Source organism: Eleutherodactylus coqui, chromosome 4, assembly GCF_035609145.1.
Source record: "Eleutherodactylus coqui strain aEleCoq1 chromosome 4, aEleCoq1.hap1, whole genome shotgun sequence".
In the NCBI taxonomy this organism is placed as follows: domain Eukaryota; kingdom Metazoa; phylum Chordata; class Amphibia; order Anura; family Eleutherodactylidae; genus Eleutherodactylus; species Eleutherodactylus coqui.
This window is the reverse complement of record NC_089840.1, coordinates 277,091,511-277,112,299: the sequence shown is the minus strand read 5'-3', so window position 1 is coordinate 277,112,299 and position 20,789 is coordinate 277,091,511. Positions and strand designations below refer to the sequence as shown.

Sequence of the window (20,789 nt, the reverse complement as noted above, 5' to 3'; positions counted from 1 at the left end):
GGAAGGAACTTGAACCTGTGATGCTATGATCAATCCCATAATACACTGCAATACTTCTGTACTGCAATGCATTTTACATTATCATAGTGATCACAGGCCATGCCAGACCAGCACTCCATTGACTGGCATCCATTTGCTATGGCAACCCATTGGGCCTCCACGTTTACATGGTTTTCCCTCTGTAAGCTTTTCACATGTCGCGATCAACATTCATTGTGTCGCGTAAGGGGTTAACTGCTGGCATTGATGTTCTCACCGATCCCGGCTGTTGCAGCGGGTGGCCAGCAGTCAGTTGTAGCTGGCTCCTGCTGCAGATGGTGGGGGCTCAACCTCTGAGCCTGCACCATCAATAGGATATACATCGTTCGTCCAATCACAGGAGCCCCTTCTCACCCAGCGTGTACATATAAGCCCCGAAGTAAGGCCTCCCTCACAGGGCGTTTGCATCTGAAAACACTGACCATTCATTTCAATGGGAGGCTCAGCTGAAAATGCCCAAAGAGAGAACATGCAGCGCTTACAAAACGCAGCGGTTTCAGCCTTGTGTGAGCGGCCCCACTGAAATGAATGGAAGCGTTGTGCAGCATTTAGCACAGGGCTGAAAACACCCCGTGTGAGGGAGGCCTAAGACTCCTCCGGAGCGCCGGCAGAAGCTGCTGTCCGTCTGCAGCCGCTCAGCAGAAGGGGCTCCCAGGACTAAAGACCTCATGGGGGATTCTGGGGCCGCAGGAGGCAGAAAAAGGGGCATTTTGTGGGGATTTGGGGAAAGCGCTCGTTCTATCAGTTGTGTCACTTATTTATATTCTTCTGGGGGGATTTTGTACGGATTGTAGAAAGCGAATTTGTAGTGGAGGCCGAATAATCCTGATTGTAGCTGGAGATGGTCTCTGCCTTCCGGAGGCTTCTATTCCCAGTCATGTTACAGGCCTGCCAATAGGGGGCGCTGCAGAGGCCTTGTACCATCTCCTATGTACATCCCAGACTCCCCGGAGAAGCGTTACATGGCCGCTAATCTCCTGTACCTCCCCGGGGTCTCCACAAAGGGAAGCTGTGACCCCCACATACCTCCACCTGCAGCTGGACAGGAGCCGTGGGCATATTAGCCTTTTACTCCCCACTTCTACACGAGCTAAACTAAACAACCAATCACCGTGAATCAGCCGACCCAAATAACCAATCACCGGGAATGAGTAAATCCAAACAACCAATCAGGTTACAAATGGTGTGGACATGGGGAGTAATTCTTCTGTGCTAACAGGACCTGTGATGATGTCACCATCATGTGATCAGTGTGTGGGAGGAGACAATGGGTCACATGACCAGGTCTCTCCGCTCAGTGGATGCAGGACTCTGCTGTGTGAGGATGTATTCAGAGAGTGGATGGAGCGGAGCCGAGCGTGTGTGAGACGGAGGAGCGGAGCCGAGTGTGTGTGAGACGGAGGAGCGGAGCCGAGCGTGTGTGAGACGGAGGAGCGGAGCCGAGCGTGTGTGAGACGGAGGAGCGGAGCCGAGCGTGTGCGAGGTGGAGGAGCGGAGCCGAGCGTGTGTGAGACGGAGGAGCGGAGCCGAGCGTGTGTGAGATGGAGGAGCGGAGCCGAGCGTGTGTGAGACGGAGGAGCGGAGCCGAGCGTGTGTGAGACGGAGGAGCGGAGCCGAGCGTGTGTGAGACGGAGGAGCGGAGCCGAGCGTGTGTGAGACGGAGGAGCGGAGCCGAGCGTGTGTGAGACGGAGGAGCGGAGCCGAGCGTGTGTGAGACGGAGGAGCGGAGCCGAGCGTGTGTGAGACGGAGGAGCGGAGCCGAGCGTGTGTGAGACGGAGGAGCGGAGCCGAGCGTGTGTGAGACGGAGGAGCGGAGCCGAGTGTGTGCGAGAGGGAGGAGCGGAGCTGAGTGTGTGAGACAGAGGAGGAGAGCCGAGCGTCTAATGTACATTTGGTGTGTTATATATCCTGTTTCCCGAAAATAAGACAGGTTTTGCTCAAAAAGATTTAACAGGTATAGCTGCCTGGACACTATTTAAATTGACTTTTTTAATTAACTGTAAGCAGGGCTTAAAGGGGTTGTCCCGCGGCAGCAAGTGGGGTTATACACTTCTGTATGGCCATATTAATGCACTTTGTAATATACATTGTGCATTAATTATGAGCCATACAGAAGTTATAAGAAGTTTTATACTTACCTGCTCCGTTGCTGGCGTCCTCGTTTCCATGGAGCCGACTAATTTTCGCCGTCTAATGGCCAAATTAGCCGCGCTTGCGCAGTCCGGGTCTTCTTCTTTTTTCAATGGGGCTCCGTGTAGCTCCGCCCCGTCACGTGCTGATTCCAGCCAATCAGGAGGCTGGAATCGGCAATGGACCGCACAGAAGCCCTGCGGTCCACCGAGTGAGAAGATCCCGGCGGCCATCTTCAGCAGGTAAGTAAGAAGTCACCGGAGCGCGGGGATTCAGGTAAGCGCTCTCCGGTGTTCTTTTTTAACCCCTGCATCGGGGTTGTCTCGCGGCAAACGGGGGGGGAGGGTGGGGTTGAAAAAAAAAAAAAAGTTTCGGCGCGGGACAACCCCTTTAATTTTGGAGTAGGGCTTATATTTTAAGCATCCTCAAAAATCATAAAAAATCATGATAGGTCTTATTTTGAGCGAAACAAACTATATATCTGTATAATGTACATGTGGCGGACTATATATGTCTGTATAATGTATATACTGCGGCTTGTTGGCCACATCGGTGTTGCGGTTTGTTAGCCACGATGTGGAGGCTGACTGGTCGCTCGGCTCCTATGCAGGTTGCTGGTGGCACTCTGTGAGGGGTTTCCTGCTGCTGTCGGCACCCATATAGATACATGTTGGTATTTCCCTCATTCCCCCCCTCCTATGAGAGGTTTATTAGATGGTTTCTCCTCTGGTCTATCAGCAGGTACAGACGGCTGTATATCCCTCACCCCTCAGCTCTCTGCTGGGTATTGCAGTTCTATTTGGGCATGATGCTCGGAGCTGTCATGTCCTCCCAGTTTGCTGTGCAGCTCTTAGTTAGGTTGCTGTATATTCCCCTCCCTCGGTTATTCACACTGTGGTTCGGTCTCCTCCCTTGCCCCCCTGGTAGGGCACCTCCCTGTTCCTGAGAAACTGTGGTCCCATCTGTCCATGTATTTCATCACTGACTTTCCTTCTGATGAGAAAACGCTGTTATTTGGGGGGTGGATGATCGATTCCGGAAGATGTGTAATTTTATTGCTCTGCCTGGTATTCCTGATGTGAAAACTTTGGCTAAATTGTTCATAGCTCATGTTAGGTTACACGGGGTGCCATCTAATATGGTCTCCAACCAGTGTGTGCAGTTTGTATCTAGGTTCTCGTTCTTTGTGTGTCGCTGGTTGTAGTACAGCTGTCCTTGTCTTCTACTTAAAGGGGTTGTCCCGCGGCAGCAAGTGGGGGGTATACACTTCTGTATGGCCATATTAATGCACTTTGTAATATACATTGTGCATTAATTATGAGCCATACAGAAGTTATTCACTTACCTGCTCCGTTGCTAGCGTCCCCGTCGTCATGGTGCCGTCTAATTTCAGCGTCTAATCGCCCAATTAGACGCGCTTGCGCAGAAGGGTCTTCTGCCTTCGGCTCGGTCCGGCATGAGCGGCGTTCTTGCTCCGCCCCCTTGTACGCGTCATCACGTAGCCCCGCCCCCTCACATGTGCCGATTCCAGCCTCCTGATTGGCTGGAATCGGCACATGTGACGGGGCGGAGCTACGCGATGACGCGTACAAGGGGGCGGAGCCAGAACGCCGCTGCTGTCGGACTGAGCCGAAGGGAAAAGACCCTTCTGCGCAAGCGTGTCTAATCGGGCGATTAGACGCTGAAATTAGACGGCACCATGGCGACGGGGACGCCAGCAACGGAGCAGGTAAGTGAATAACTTCTGTATGGCTCATATTTAATGCACGATGTATATTACAAAGTGCATTAATATGGCCATACAGAAGTGTATACCCCCCACTTGCTGCCGCGGGACAACCCCTTTAACATTCAGAAACAAATGGTCAGATGGAACGGTGTAACCAGAGTCTTGTACAGGCACCTCCAGTATTTTATTATAATGAAGGAGGGCTGATTGGGGTATTTACCTCTAGCAGAATTTGGTTTGAACAACAGATCATTAGAGTCGATGGGAACCTCTTCTTTTCTTTGTAATTATGGTTTCCACCTATTTTGGTTCATTTTCTAAATCTATGTCCAAGGGGCCTTAAGAAAATTAATTTTCATCCAGCCTAGAGGCGGTTTGGGAGGAAGTCCAGAGAAATCTTAAAAGAAATCTGTAAAGACTTACAGAAGGATAATAATCAGTCGGAGGGGGTTAGTTATCAAGTGGAAGATTGCGTCAGTTGTCTAAAAAGCATGAAGCTTAAGCAACCATCTTCCAAACTGGGTCGTCATTTCATTGGACCTTTTTAAGAATCAAGGAAAGCATTACCCATTAATGTGTCATTCAGGTTGGAGATTCCCAGCTCGTTAAAATGACTGATGTGTTCCACAAATCTTTATTTAAAGGGGTTGTCCCGCGGCAGCAAGTGGGTCTATACACTTCTGTATGGCCATAATAATGCACTTTGTAATGTACATTGTGCATTAATTATGAGCCATACAGAAGTTATCAAAAGTTTTATACTTACCTGCTCCGTTGCTGGCGTCCTCGTCTCCATGGTGCCGCCTAATTTTCGGCCTCCGATGGCCAAATTAGCCGCGCTTGCGCAGTCCGGGTCTTCTGCTGTCTTCAATGGGGCCGCTCGTGCAGAATGCCGGCTCCGTGTAGCTCCGCCCCGTCACGTGCCGATTCCAGCCAATCAGGAGGCTGGAATCGGCAATGGACCGCACAGAAGAGCTGCGGTCCACGGAGGGAGCAGACCCCGGCGGCCATCTTCAGCAGGTGAGTATGAAGACGCCGGACCGCCGGGATTCAGGTAAGCACTCTCCGGTTTGTTTTTTTAACCCCTGCATCGGGGTTGTCTCGCGCCGAACGGGGGGGGGGGGGGTTAAAAAAAAAAAACCCGTTTCGGCGCGGGACAACCCCTTTAAGAAGTTTGTTATTCCAGTGCACGGGTCAGCCTCCTCTCCTTTTCCAGTGATGGTGAATGGGAATTTTCAATTTGAGATCAACAGGATCGTTGACTCTTGATCGTTGAGCCAGGAAATCATTACAGTACCTGGAGCATTGGCAAGGGTACAGTCCTGAGGAGAGGGCACTGGTTCCAGCCGCTGATGTCAATGTGGATCGGTTAGTTAAAAACTTTCAGACAGAATCCTGGTCTTGAGGCCCCCCCTTGGAGGGTAGGTACTATCCCAGCTTGTCGGTCACAATGGTGTTGTGGTACATTAACCACAGTGCAGAGACAGACTGGTTGCTCTGCTCTATACAGGTTGTTAGTTTCTGTACTTTGTGCAGGGGTTGCCTGCTACTATCTGCATCCATATACTTGCATGTTGGTATTTCCCTTAGATACCCCCATCTGTGAGAGATGTTTTATTTTGGAGACCAGAAAAGAAACCCCACCTATCAGTAGGTAGGAAGAGGTTTATTTTCCTAGCCCTCCCTTAGCTATTTGTTGTTTATTGCAGTCTCACTTGGGCATGGTGGTTGGAGCTGTCAAGTCCTCCCGGAGTTCGCTGTTCATCTTTTAGTTAGGTTGCTGTTCATTTCTTTCTCTCACTGGAGTTATTTTTTGCCTTGCTTTTCCTATGGATCCCATTGAGGCATTATCTAACCAGCTTAGGTCAATGGCCGTTAACCCCTTCACAACCAAGGACGTAAGGGTCCGTCCTGGAGCGTCAGGGTATGTATAAAGAGTGGTCGCGGGTGACCTCTCTTCATACAGCGCGGGCGTCAGCTGTTTAGTACAGCTGACACCCGCGGGCAATATCTGCGATCAGCTGTGCGGCCGATCGCGGCTATTAACCCTTTAAATGCCGTTGTCAATTCTGACAGCAGAATTTAAATCCCCCGACCGATTTTCGGGGGTCCCATACGCCCTCCCCCATTATGAGATCGGGGGAGCTGTGCAGGTGTCATGGCAGCTGGGGGCCTTTTGAAAGGCCCCAGGGCAGCCTTAGCAGACAGCCTATCAAGGGGGGTGGCTAATACTTGGTATTAACAGATTATAGCTGGTCACGGGGCTCACAGCAGTTGGGCAACCCACGGTCAGTTTATCATCTTTGGCGACCTTCCTAACTAAAAAGGAATTTTTCAAGTGAACTATATTCCACACTATAGAATGAAAAATGCAAAAAATTAAAATCCATATACTTTATTTTTTAATTCAGGGTGTTGAAAATTCTATTATGTCATTAACCCAATAATCTAAACCCATTTTTCTTTAATGTTCCCCATAAATACATAAAGAATGCCCGACACTCGTCCCAGTGTTTCCTCGCTCCCCTGCTCCTGCACAGGAGCTAGCAGAGCAGGATGGTTCACGGAGCGGACAGCAGGGGGGCGAGGCAGTACAGGAGATTTCTGTCCTCTCACTTCCCCGCCCTCTCCATTTACATAACACAGCGGCCGTACACTACTGAACTGCGGCTGTTTAAACTGCACAATGAACTTCATCACTGATCTTTTATGCTGCCTAAACGATGGACATGCGATCAGTCAGTTCAAGTACAGGGTGATCAACCATGTCCTTCCACTCATTTATGGAATCCTGGCTGAAAGAGCTCTTGCCGGGAGCCAAGTTTACCGCAGCCTTCGCCATTTAACTGGCTCACAGGGTTCCGGGCTGCCCTTTGCCTCCAGGCGCACCCCCAAGACCGATGCTAGCAAGGCTCCTCAGCAGCAAAGACAGAGACATAGGTCTCCAGGCTGCCAGACGCATGCAACCTCTTCAATATCAGAATGCTAACATCTCTATTTTTCCAGATTTCTCTGCCGCTCTCCAGAAAACCAGAGCGACCTTCGTGGCTCTCAAACGCTGGCTGAGAGAGGCCTCCATTCCATATTCTATGATGTACCCAGCTTGGCTTTGGGTGGTTCACACCGAACAAACCTCCTTCTTCTCCACGCCGGACGAGGTCGAGGTCTAGCTCAATCGTATGCTGAAGTCACCCAGGCGCCAATGACAACCTAAAGACTCCATTCGGGTAGGGGTGAGGGGGTGAGGGGGGCTGGACATTGAAGCTGTTAAGATGCTACCGCCAAAATTGATTTAGACCTAAGCAAGTATATGCCATGTCTCCTCCCCTCCCCCTCCCTTCTCCCCCTCCTGCCCCCCCCCCCCCCCGTCCCCTTCCTCCCCCACAGGCTCCCCTTCCATATAGCAAAGTTCTTCATCCACTCTGCCTGTCACAAACATTCAGTGATAGTAGACGGAAAGAGACGACTATACAGCCATTATGAGTCACTCCCATCTCTATCACCTAAGAAAGCCCCGTGTTGGGTGGTCGAAATGTAGTTCCTGTGATGATTGGACCCCGGAGCTCAAGTAGATTTGATCTGTTTGACTGCCCAGATTTAACACCGCACTTTAGGTGCACAGTCTTCCCCGTAACCACATGCACATTTATAGTTTGGTAATGGTTAACACGTTTGTTGTATCCAAGCAAGCTCATACTGGTGAAATGCTGAAAGTAATTGTTAAGTTAGGTTTTTGCAGTACAGGGTTCATAAACAACATAAGACAGTAGAGATGGTCACAGCTACTACTCAAAATACGGAGGACCCCAATAGCGACCCACACTCTAACTCAGTTCAACCTCATAGGGGATATTCCCCTACATACATACCAAAACAGCCATGCCAGTGGCTAACATTAATATTATCTCCTGGAACGTGCGAGGAATGGGTACCCCTAGGAAAAGATTCATGGTATTCTCATACATCAGAAACCACAACCCACACATTATATGCCTTCAAGAGACACACATGATCCCAGAGAAAACAGGACAGCTACAGAAACCATGGATCCACTGGTCCATACACTCCACATACTAATCCTACGCTAGAGTAGTCTCAATCCTGATTCATAAAAGACTAAGATTGGAACCGGGATGCACAGTTAGAGATCCGGAGGGCAGGTTCATTTTTATCCAGGCATGGGTGGAATCCCTTCCCTACATAATTATAGCTGTGTACCTTCCCCCGCCGGCCAACATCACAATCCTCCACCAGGTGGCCCAATTCGTCTCCCAATACCCCAACGCCTCAGTGTTATGTATGGGTGACTTGAATCTAGTACTAGACACTCAAATAGACAGATTCAGTGCCCCACAAAGTCATCCAATTCAAAGTAACCCCACGCCCTTAGCCCTATTTACGCAGGAGGTGGGCTGGAGGGATGTCTGGAGAACTAGACGACCAATGGACCGCGGATACTCATGTCATTCTGCCGGCAAAAATACTCTCTCCCAAATGGACTACTGCTTTGGGAACTCTAGATTATGCACTGCAGTAACCCAAATTGAATATCTGCCCAGGGGTATATCAGATTACTCCCCCATGTGCATCGAAATTACAGCTCCAGACGCACATTCACATAGACACAACTGGCGCATACACCCCTTCTGGTTGAATTTGTTTGGTACACATGACAGGATACCCGACCAACTGACCAGCTTCCTAGAGTTAAACCAACCAGATGCTGACCCAGTGATACTATGGGAAACACTAAAGGCTTTTCTGCGAGGTGCCCTTAAATCTTCCATATCATATATAAAAAAAGGACTCCTCCAGGCAAGAACAAGAGATCGCTTCCCAGTACGTGCGCCTGGAAGCGGCCTACATTGCAAGCCCAACCGAAGAATGCAGAGAGCAATGGTTGAGACATGGGAGACAATACTTAATTCACTTACAAGAGAAGGCCCGTAGAGCCTCCTTCTTTGTAAAACAACGGTTCTACGAACTGGGCAACCAATCCAGTAGCCTACTAGCCCACTTGGTACATCAAAACGCGTCCTCCCCGTCGATACTACGTATCACCTCTGAAACGGGAGAAATCCTCCATGAAAAGGATCTTATAGGGGCACGCTTTCAACGCTTCTACAGTGGACTGTATGCTACCGGATTCCATGCCTCTCAACAGGAACTCGAGAACTATCTTTCAAATCTTATCTTCCCGACCCTTACTCCAGATCAACATGCCTTACTAGATGTCCTATTCTCACTGACAGAACTCTCTGAAGCCCTCCAAGAGATATCCAATGGTAAGGCCCCCGGCCTGGATGGCCTACCAATAGAGATATACTCTAAATATCAGGAAACACTCCTGCCCACATTATTAGCAACCTACAATGCGGCATACAGTAAAGGATCACTCTCTCCATCCTTCTACGAGGCCACAATCGTACTTATCTAGAAGCCAGGAAAAGACGCATTAGATTGTGGCTCTTATAGACCGATTTCACTTCTTAATTCAGATTACAAGCTTCTTACTAAAATGCTGGTTCGACGCCTCAATACCGTTATCGTAGACCTCATCCACCCGGATCAAAACGGATTTATGTCGGGAAAGTCCACGCGAGAAAACCTACGACTGATTCAGATGGTGACACAGATAAGCTCAGAGGTTGGGAGAGATTGGGCCCTGGCCTCTTTAGATGCTACTAAAGCCTTTGATTCCATTGAGTGGCCCTTCCTACTCCAGGTGCTAAAGAGATTCGGGTTCGGGGAAAAATTCATATACTGGATCTCACTAATATATAAAACACCCTTGGCGGCAATATCAGTAAATGGCACCTGTTCCCCGTACTTCCCCCTGTATAGAGGTACGAGACAGGGATGCCCTCTCTCCCCGCTCCTCTTTGCCCTGGCAGTGGAACCACTGGCCATTTTACTCCGGACATGCCCGATATACCGTGGGATAGTGATAGGAGACAAAGGATCGTGTGGCACTGTACGCCGACGACCTTATGCTCTTTATGTCTGACCCAATGACCTCCCTGCCCCGCGCTATGGACATTATTAACAAGTTTGTGACATTCTCGGGCCTACGTATTAATTGGACAAAATCTGCCTTAATGCCACTCTCCACACTAAGCCCTTTACGGCTGATGGATTTATTCTGCGGTCTGCAAGTGGCTAATGATTGTAAATACCTGGGCATTCAGATCACTAACATAACAAATCGGGCCCTCAATCTGAATACACTCCCCTTGATAGACCTCTACAAATCCAAATTTCAGATCTGGGGATCTCTCCCTTTGTCAGTGGCGGGCTGCATTAACCTAAGTAAAATGATAATACTGCCCAAGTGCCTCTATATTCTACAGCATATCCCTGTGCCCGTCCCCAGGAAATTTTTCCGGACCATGAATTCTCTCATGACCTCCTTTTATATGGGGAAGCTCCCGACCAAAACTTAAACTCTCCACCCTCCAAAGACCTAAGAGAGCTGCCGGGTCGGCACTCCCAGATCTGTTCCTATACTACTTAGCGGGTCAACTGCTGCACCTGAAACCCTGGCTAGTAGATTGCCCGCTACCTAATTCGGAAGCACACCTAGCTCAAACCCTGAATATACCCAGTCTTTGGCCGGTGCTGGAATTACCCACCACAGTGGGGGGAGGAATGCTACCCATTCATAAACTGGTGACACAAGTTTGGCGCCAGGCTAGGGAGGTAAACGGGTTTGTCGACCTAATAGCAGACATGCCACTGTGGGAAAAACCCCGGGTTACGAGAGCTAACAAGGTTACCCAACCTTGAGGCTTGGAAACAGTACGGTATAACAAACCTGGGCGACCTATACAGCCTAAATGTCTTACTATTCTTTGAGCAGCTGCAAAATCAACATCAAATACCCTGAAACCACTTCTACAAATACCTGCAGATTCGACATGCACTTCAGGTGAAATTCCCGCCGGCAAGTAGCAATATATCTCATTACCCGTTAATAGGCATATTAAGATCCCAAGGCCCCAGGGGTCTCATCTTAATACTGTACTCCCACCTAACAGCCTCAAAAGCCGCTCGGGAGGTCCCTCCAGCCCTCTCTAAATGGAAGTCCATAATCCCAACACTGACGGAAGAAACCTTCCAAGAAGTCCTAGAATCCCCTCTATATGTCTCTCCCTCAGCAAATAACAAAATGACCCAACTTTATATAGTTCATCAATGCTACCGTACCCCGGCGAGGTTATACAAGATGGGCAGAAACCCAACTCCACACTGTACCCGATGTAGCTGCACATATGCGGACTTTTGGCACATGATTTGGGACTGCCCACAGGTTCGGTCATACTGGGGGGAGGTCACTGACTTGCTGTCCACAATCCTGGACGTCCCGGTTCCCATCACTCCAGAAATCTGCCTCTTTGGCGTCCTTGACGCAGAACATTGGCAGCACTATGATAGAATCTTCTTGCGGGAAGTACTATTCCTAGCCAGAAAGGTTATTGCATTACGCTGGATGGACCCAAGAGGTTCGACTTTGACAATGTGGAGAAAGATCACAAACTCAACCATTCCGTACAACAATCTGGTCTACAAAGCGCATAAATGCCAGGACAAATTTCAAAAGGCATGGGGCCTGTGGTGCGACTTAGCGCTAACCCTGCTGCCCCAGCAACCACTCACTCTAGCTATATCAGCGCTACAAAGGCGACACCGTGGATCTGAAGATCCAGACTGACCCGCCCTCATATAAACTCATTTACTTAAAATATCTCACTGTTGGGCCGCCTGCACATGAGCGGGTCGGATCCGGCAGCGAGAATTCTCGCCGCGGGACCCAAACCGAGCGCCTGCAGGGACGAGCGCGTACTTGCCCGCGCCTGACGGCCCCGGCTCTTTCATGTGCCGGCTGCCGTGCAGCCGGAGCATGCGCAGACCGGAGCCGGCGGCCGGGTGAGTGCGTGCCCCGCACAAAAATAGGACATGCCGCGGTTTGTTTGCCGCGCGAGATTTCGCACGGCCAAACCGCGGCCGTCTGCATAGGAGTGCGTATTGTAATGCAGACGGATGCCTGCTGGAAAGGCTGCAGGAAAAGTGGAATTTTTTTGCATGTTTTCTGGTCCTGTCCCATCCTGAGGACATACTGGAATGAGGTTCGCATCACTCGTATTCTCTGGGATGCAGGCCCCACGCGACTCAAAAAATGTTGCTTTTTTTACATATAGATGACATCTCTTCGCCTCAAAAGGAGCTACTGGTCAATATATTAATGGATGCCAAGCTCCTCATCATGAGACTCTGGAAATCCCATAACCCACCAACAAAGACTGAATTGATTAGGCTTATATCAGAACATAGTATATATGAAAAGATCATAGGCCTCCGTAACAATGCAATCACAAAATACAACAATATGTGGAACCATGGACTACCCATTTCCCTAAATGACTTTTCTGACACCCCCCCCCCCCCCCCGTTTTTCCCATTGCCCCCTCAGTTGCTCCCTTTTCAAACTAGTTTCTTTGTTCAAACTATATCTTATTGTAAAATATAAAAATAAGGAGAATAATAATTAGAATATTGATATATCCATGTTTAGCTCATACTCCAGGTCTACATAAATGTTATAAATGCTATTTTGTTACTCTTTGTGATTATAAAACAGAATTGATGTAACTTGTGATTACTATTAGAGATGAGCGAGCACCAAAATGCTCGGGTGCTCGTTACTCGGGACGAACTTTTCGCGATGCTCGAGGGTTCGTTTCGAGTAACGAACCCCATTGAAGTCAATGGGCGACCCGAGCATTTTTGTATTTCGCCGATGCTCGCTAAGGTTTCCTTGTGTGAAAATCTGGGCAATTCAAGAAAGTGATGGGAACGACACAGCAATGGATAGGGCAGGCGAGGGGCTACATGTTGGGCTGCATCTCAAGTTCACAGGTCCCACTATTAAGCCACAATAGCGGCAAGAGTGGGGCCCCCACCTCCAACAACTTTTACTTCTGAAAAGCCCTCATTAGCATGGCATACCTTTGCTAAGCACCACATTACCTCCAACAAAGCACAATCACTGCCTGCATGACACTCCACTGCCACTTCTCCTGGCTTACATGCTGCCCAACCGCCCCCCCTCCCCCCCACAGCGCACACCAAAGTGTCCCTGCGCAGCCTTCAGCTGCCCTCATGCCACACCGCCCTCATGTCTATTTAGAAGTGCGTCTGCCAGAGGAAAAGCAGGCACACACTGCAGAGGGTTGGCACGGCTAGGCAGCGACCCAATTTAAAATGGGCGGGGCGATAGCCCACAATGCTGTACAGAAGCAATGAGAAATAGAATCCTGTGCCACCGCCATCAGGAGCTGCACACGTGGGCATAGCAATGGGGAACCTATGTGTCACACACTATTCATTCTGTCAAGGTGTCTCTGCATGCCCCAGTCAGACCGGGCTTTTTAATTCATAGACACAGGCAGGTACAACTCCCTATTGTGAAGTCCTTGTTGACCGACAGCATGGGTGGCTCCCTGGAACCCACCGGCGATACACTAAAATATCCCATTGCATTGCCCAACACAGCTGAGGTAGTAATGTCGTGCTTAATGCAGGTGGGCTTCGGCCCACACTGCATGCCCCAGTCAGACTGGGGTTCTTTACAAGTGGACACATGTAGGTTAAACTCCGTGTGCACCTACAGCATGGGTGGCTCCCTGGAACCCACCGGCGATACACTAAAATATCCCATTGCATTGACCAACACAGCTGAGGTAGTAATGTCGTGCTTAATGCAGGTGGGCTTCGGCCCACACTGCATGCCCCAGTCAGACTGGGGTTCTTTACAAGTGGAAACAGATGCATTTATAATTCCCTGTGGACCCACAGCATGGGTGGGTGCCAGGAAGCCACCGGCGGTACATAGAAATATCCCATTGCATTGCCCAACACAGCTGAGGTAGTAATGTCGTGCTTAATGCAGGTGGGCTTCGGCCCACACTGCATGCCCCAGTCAGACTGGGGTTCTTTACAAGTGGACACATGTAGGTTAAACTCCGTGTGCACCTACAGCATGGGTGGCTCCCTGGAACCCACCGGCGATACACTAAAATATCCCATTGCATTGCCCAACACAGCTGAGGTAGTAATGTCGTGCTTAATGCAGGTGGGCTTCGGCCCACACTGCATGCCCCAGTCAGACTGGGGTTCTTTACAAGTGGAAACAGATGCATTTATAATTCCCTGTGGACCCACAGCATGGGTGGGTGCCAGGAAGCCACCGGCGGTACATAAATATATCCCATTGCATTGCCCATCACAGCTGAGGTAATGTCATGTTTAATGCAAGTGGGCTTCGGTCCACACTGCATGCCCCAGTCAGACTGGGGCTCTTTAGAAGTGGACACATGTAGTTACAACTCCGTGTGGACCCACGGCATGGGTGGCTCCCTGGAACCCACCGGCGGTACATAAATATATCCCATTGCAGTGCCCAACACAGCTGATGTAACGTCAGCTGTAATGCAGGTGGGCAAAAAATTAATTGGATTACACTGTAGGCGAGGGCCCACAAAAATTGGTGTACCAACAGTACTAATGTACCTCAGAAAAATTGCCCATGCCAAACCAAGAGGGCAGGTGAAACCTATTAATCGCTTTGGTTAATGTGGCTTAAGTGGTAACTAGGCCTGGAGGCAGCCCAGTTTAACGAAAAATTGGTTCAAGTTAAACTTTCAACGCTTTTAAGAGCATTGAAACGTATAAAAATTGTTTAGAAAAATTATATGAGTGAGCCTTGTGGCCCTAAGAAAAATTGCCCGTTCGGCGTGATTACGTCAGGTTTCAGGAGGAGGAGCAGGAGGAGGAATATTATACACAGATTGATGAAGCAGAAATGTCCCCGTTTTGGATGGTGAGAGAGAACGATGCTTCCATCCGCGGGTGCAGCCTACGTATTGCTTAGGTATCGCTGCTGTCCGCTGGTGGAGAAGAGAAGTCTGGGGAAATCCAGGCTTTGTTCATCTTGATGAGTGTAAGCCTGTCGGCACTGTCGGTTGACAGGTGGGTACGCTTATCCGTGATGATTCCCCCAGCCACACTAAACACACTCTCTGACAAGACGCTAGCCGCAGGACAAGCAAGCACCTCCAGGGCATACAGCGCGAGTTCAGGCCACGTGTCCAGCTTCGACACCCAGTAGTTGTAGGGGGCAGAGGCGTCACGGAGGACGGTCGTGCGATCGGCTACGTACTCCCTCACCATCCTTTTACAGTGCTCCCGCCGACTCAGCCGTGACTGGGGAGCGGTGACACAGTCTTGCTGGGGAGCCATAAAGCTGGCAAAGGCCTTGGAGAATGTTCCCCTGCCTGCGCTGTACATGCTGCCTGATCTCTGCGCCTCCCCTGCTACCTGGCCCTCGGAACTGCGCCTTCTGCCACTAGCGCTGTCGGATGGGAAGTTTACCATCAGTTTGTCCACCAGCGCCCTGTGGTATAGCATCATTCTCGAACCCCTTTCCTCTTCGGGAATGAGAGTGCAAAGGCTCTCCTTATACCGTGGGTCGAGCAGTGTGTACACCCAGTAATCCGTAGTGGCCAGAATGCGTGTAACGCGAGGGTCACGAGAAAGGCATCCTAACATGAAGTCAGCCATGTGTGCCAGGGTACCTGTACGCAACACATGGCTGTCCTCACTAGGAAGATCACTTTCAGGATCCTCCTCCTCCTCCTCCTCAGGCCATACACGCTGAAATGATGACAGGCAAGCAGCATGGGTACCGTCAGCAGTGGGCCAAGCTGTCTCTTCCCCCTCCTCCTCATCCTCCTCATGCTCCTCCTCCTCCTCCTGAACGCGCTGAGATATAGACAGGAGGGTGCTCTGACTATCCAGCGACATACTGTCTTCCCCCGGCTCTGTTTCCGAGCGCAAAGCGTCTGCCTTTATGCTTTGCAGGGAACTTCTCAAGATGCATAGCAGAGGAATGGTGACGCTAATGATTGCAGCATCGCCGCTCACCAACTGGGTAGACTCCTCAAATTTTCCAAGGACCTGGCAGATGGCTGCCAACCAGGGCCACTCTTCTGTAAATAATTGAGGAGGCTGACTCACACTGCGCCGCGCAAGTTGGAGTTGGTATTCCACTATAGCTCTACGCTGCTCATAGAGTCTGGCCAACATGTGGAGCGTAGAGTTCCACTGTGTGGGCACGTCGCACAGCAGTCGGTGCACTGGCAGATTAAACCGATGTTGCAGTGTCCGCAGGGTGGCAGCGTGTGTGTGGGATTTGCGGAAATGTGCGCAGAGCTGGCGCACCTTTCCGAGCAGGTATGACAAGTGAGGGTAGCTTTTCAGAAAGCGCTGAACCACAAAATTAAACACATGGGCCAGGCATGGCACGTGCGTGAGGCTGCCGAGCTGCAGAGCCGCCACCAGCTTACGGCCGTTGTCACACACGACCATGCCCGGTTGGAGGCTCAGCGGCGCAAGCCAGCGGTCGGTCTGCTCTGTCAGACCCTGCAGCAGTTCGTGGGCCGTGTGCCTCTTCTCTCCTAAGCTGAGTAGTTTCAGCACGGCCTGTTGACGCTTGCCCACCGCTGTGCTGCCACGCCGCGTTACACCGACTGCTGGCGACGTGCTGCTGACACATCTTGATTGCGAGACAGAGGTTGCGTTGGAGGAGGAGGAGGAGGAAGGTGCTTTAGTGGAGGAAGCATACACCGCCGCAGATACCAGCACCGAGCTGTGGCCCGCAATTCTGGGGGTGGGTAGGACATGAGCGGTCCCAGGCTCTGACTCGGTCCCAGCCTCCACTAAATTCACCCAATGTGCCGTCAGGGAGATATAGTGGCCCTGCCCGCCTGTGCTTGTCCACGTATCTGTTGTTAAGTGGACCTTGGCACTAACCGCGTTGGTGGGGGCGCGTACAATGTTGCGGGAGATGTGGTCGTGCAGGCCTGGGACGGCACATCGGGAAAAGTAGTGGCGACTGGGAACCGAGTAGCGCGGGGCCGCCGCCGCCATCATGCTTTTGAAAGCCTCCGTTTCCACAAGCCTATACGGCAGCATCTCTAGGCTGATCAATTTTGCAATGTGCACGTTTAACGCTTGAGCGTGCGGGTGCGTGGCGTCGTACTTGCGCTTGCGCTCAAACTGTGGTGCTAGCGACGTCTGGACGCTACGCTGAGAGACATTGCTGGATGGGGCCGAGGACAGCGGAGGTGAGGGTGTGGGTGCAGGCCAGGAGACGGTAGTGCCTGTGTCCTCAGAGGGGGGTTGGATCTCAGTGGCAGGTTGGGGCACAGGGGGAGAGGCAGTGGTGCAAACCGGAGGCGGTGAACGGGCATCGTCCCACCTTGTGGGGTGCTTGGCCATCATATGCCTGCGCATGCTGTTGGTGGTGCCTCCCCAGCTGATCTTGGCGCGACAAAGGTTGCACACCACTGTTCGTCGGTCGTCAGGCGTCTCTGTGAAAAACTGCCACACCGTAGAGCACCTTGACCTGTGCAGGGTGGCATGGCGCGAGGGGGCGCTTTGGGAAACAGTTGGTGGATTATTCGGTCTGGCCCTGCCTCTACCCCTGGCCACCACACTGGCTCGGCCTGTGCCCACACCCTGACTTGGGCCTCCGCGTCCTCGCCCGCGTCCACGTCCTATAGGCCTACCCCTACCCCTCAGCATGGTGTATTACCAGTGATTTGATTTCCCAGGCAGGAAAGAAAGTGGCGCAAGCCTGCAGCCAAAATACAAATTTTTTCCCTTGTTTTTCAAAGGACAAGCCACACTGCGTGTATTCAATGAATACTACTAAGTTTAATAACTGTGTTGCGGCCCTGCAAAAGTGTCACTGAACTTTACTGTTGCAGAGTTATTAACTGTGGCAGAGCAGGTATTTCCCAGGCAGGAAAGAAATTGGCGCAAGGCTGCACTCAACCGTAGCTGGTTGCGTCTGATTTTTTTACGTTCTCCGTGCAGCACATACGTACCCAGAGCCCTGACGGCTGTCAGAGGCAGGGCAAATATACTTTTTTCCCTTTTGTTTAAAAGGAAAGGCCCACTGCCTCTAGTGAATGAATAATAAGTTTAATAACTGTGTTGCAGCCCTGCAAAAGTGTCACTGAACTTTACTGTTGCAGAATTATTAACTGTGGCAGAGCAGGTATTTCCCAGGCAGGAAAGAAATTGGCGCAAGGCTGCACTCAACCGTAGCTGGTTGCGTCTGATTTTTTTACGTTCTCCACGCAGCACACACGTACCCAGAGCCCTGACGGCTGTCAGAGGCAGGGCAAATATAATTTTTTCCCTTTTGTTTTAAAGGAAAGGCCCACTGTGCCTAGTCAATGACTAATATAACTGTGCTGCGGCCCTGCAAAAGTGTCACAGAACTTTACTGTTGCAGAGTTATTAACTGTGGCAGAGCAGGTATTTCCCAGGCAGGAAAGAAATTGGCGCAAGGCTGCACTCAACCGTAGCTGGTTGCGTCTGATTTTTTTACGTTCTCCACGCAGCACACACGTACCCAGAACCCTGACGGCTGTCAGAGGCAGGGCAAATATACTTTTTTCCCTTTTGTTTAAAAGGAAAGGCCCACTGTGCCTATTCAATGACTAATAACTGTGTTGTGGCCCTGCCTACACAATTCTGTGCCTGTAGTATCAATGCAGGGTGCAATGCTCTGCACCGCCGATTTTGAGAAAAAAAAAAAAAAGCAACACAGCTAACAGCAGCCTGCACAGTACTCCACACAGTTAAATGTGGCCCTAGAAAGGACCGTTGAGGTTCTTGAAGGCTACACTCACTCCTAACACTCTCCCTGCCTAAGCAGCACTTCTGTCCCTAATGCCGGGTGCAATGCTCTGCACTGCCGATTTTGAGAAGAAAAAAAAATTTCTCCACTGCTAACAGCAGCCTGCACACACGTAGATGTGGCCCTAAGAAGGACCGTTGGGGTTCTTGAAGCCTACACTAACTCCTAACGCTCTCCCTACAGCAGCTCCAGCACGATACCACTGTCCCTCAGCTAACTCACAAGGCATGTGTGGCGAGCCGCGGGAGGGGCCGACTTTTATACTCGGGTGACATCTGATCGCCCCAGCCACTCACAGCAGGGGGGTGGTATAGGGCTTGAACGTCACAGGGGGAAGTTGTAATGCCTTCCCTGTCTTTCAATTGGCCAGAAAAGCGCGCTAACGTCTCAGAGAGGAAACTGAAAGTAACCCGAACACCGTGTGGTACTCGTTACGAGTAACGAGCATCCCGAACACCCTAATATTCGCACGAATATCAAGCTCGGACGAGTACGTTCGCTCATCTCTAATTACTATCTTATGCAAATCTCAATAAAAATATAATTATTAAAAAAAAAGAATGTATATCAACTTCTATTCCAAGCCTCTGGAGAACATCATCTTTTGTTTGTTCTCTGTTGGAATGCCGTACTAGTAAAAGGAGATAACTTTAAAAAGAAGATAAATATGCTGGAATTAATGTGGATCCTACAATCCTCTTTTTCCCCATTTCATTTCCAAGTTTCCCCCCTTTCCTGCACTCCTCCTTTTTGCTATCCCTTTTATCATCTCCCCCTCTACCCAGGTTTTTCTCTTTCCTCTAAAAAATGTTGTAGATGATTTAGTAGTTCATTCTGAAGTCAAGTATATTTCACAATGCGATATGTGTTATACATTAACAGTTCTAGGAACGAGAAGATGTAGAGCTGTTTCTGCATTGAGTATTGAATATTTTTTATGCTGATGTGATTAAATATTTTGATTTCTTTGATGCCTGTTGTGCAACTAGAACAATAAGAATTATTGAACAATAAAGAAACATAAACGTGCAAGATAAGGAATTTAACATCTAAATTGCTGAAGGAAAAATGAACAAAGACGCAGTAGAATCCTACATGATTAACTTCTCCAAACAGGAAGGGACTTTAATTATAAACAATAATTATTGAGAATGAGAGAGGAGAACAGGGCACAATGACCTGAGACATTCAATCCAGGGCATTGGAATGTTCCAATCATCGAGGTCCCTTTTGATTCTTCAATAACATTTTAGCAAATCTTGTAAAAGAAAAAGTACAAAATAATTTATACAGAAGACACAAAACGGCTGTGCATAGAATAGAATATGGAGTCTTGTTTATTTCATTAATATCTGTGTGAACTGTCTGATGTACAGCAAGATGTGATTTCCGCTTGAAAAATTTCCCACATTCCAAACATGACTATGGTGTCTCCTCTGTGTGAATTTTCTCATGTTTAATCAGAACATATTTATGTGAAAGATTTCCCACATTCAGAACATGAAAATGGTTTCTCTATTCTGGGTGAGTTCTTTGATGTTTAACAAGAGCTGCTTTATTTTTAAAACATTTCCCAGATTCAGAACACAAATATGGCTTCTCCCCTGTGTGAATTCTCTGATGAAAAACAAGACTTGATTTTTGGTTAAAACATTTTCCACATTCACAACAAGAATATGGCTTCTCACCCGTGTGAATTTTCTGATGATTAGCAAGGTGTGATTTTCGTTTAAAACATTTCCCACATTCACAACAAGAATATGGCTTCTCACCCGTGTGAATTTTCTGATGATTAGCAAGGTTTGATTTTTGTTTAAAACATTTCCCACATTCAGAACATAAAAATGGCTTCTCTCCTGTGTGAATTCTCTCATGTAAAACAAGACTTGATTTTCGGTTAAAACATTTTCCACATTCATAACATGTATATGGCCTCTCACCTGTGTGAGTTCTCTGATGATTAGCATGATTTGTTTTATTCTTAAAGCATTTCCCACATTCAGAACATGAAAATGGCTTCTCTCCTGTGTGAGTTCTCTGATGTACAGCAAGAATTGATTTTCGGGTAAAACATTTTCCACATTCATCACATGAATACGGCTTCTCGCCTGTGTGAATCAT

The 20,789-nt window shown here is 49.4% G+C and overlaps 2 protein-coding genes across 2 annotated transcripts in view; both read right to left on the bottom strand.

The window, feature by feature from the left end:
• LOC136626716 (zinc finger protein 27-like) overlaps nucleotides 1–20,789 on the bottom strand; it is a 659,137-nt gene that overhangs the window by 199,377 nt on the left and 438,971 nt on the right. The window lies entirely within an intron of this gene.
• The window catches only part of LOC136624989 (gastrula zinc finger protein XlCGF66.1-like), a 34,465-nt gene that overhangs the window by 4,441 nt on the left and 9,235 nt on the right, over nucleotides 1–20,789 (bottom strand). The window lies entirely within an intron of this gene.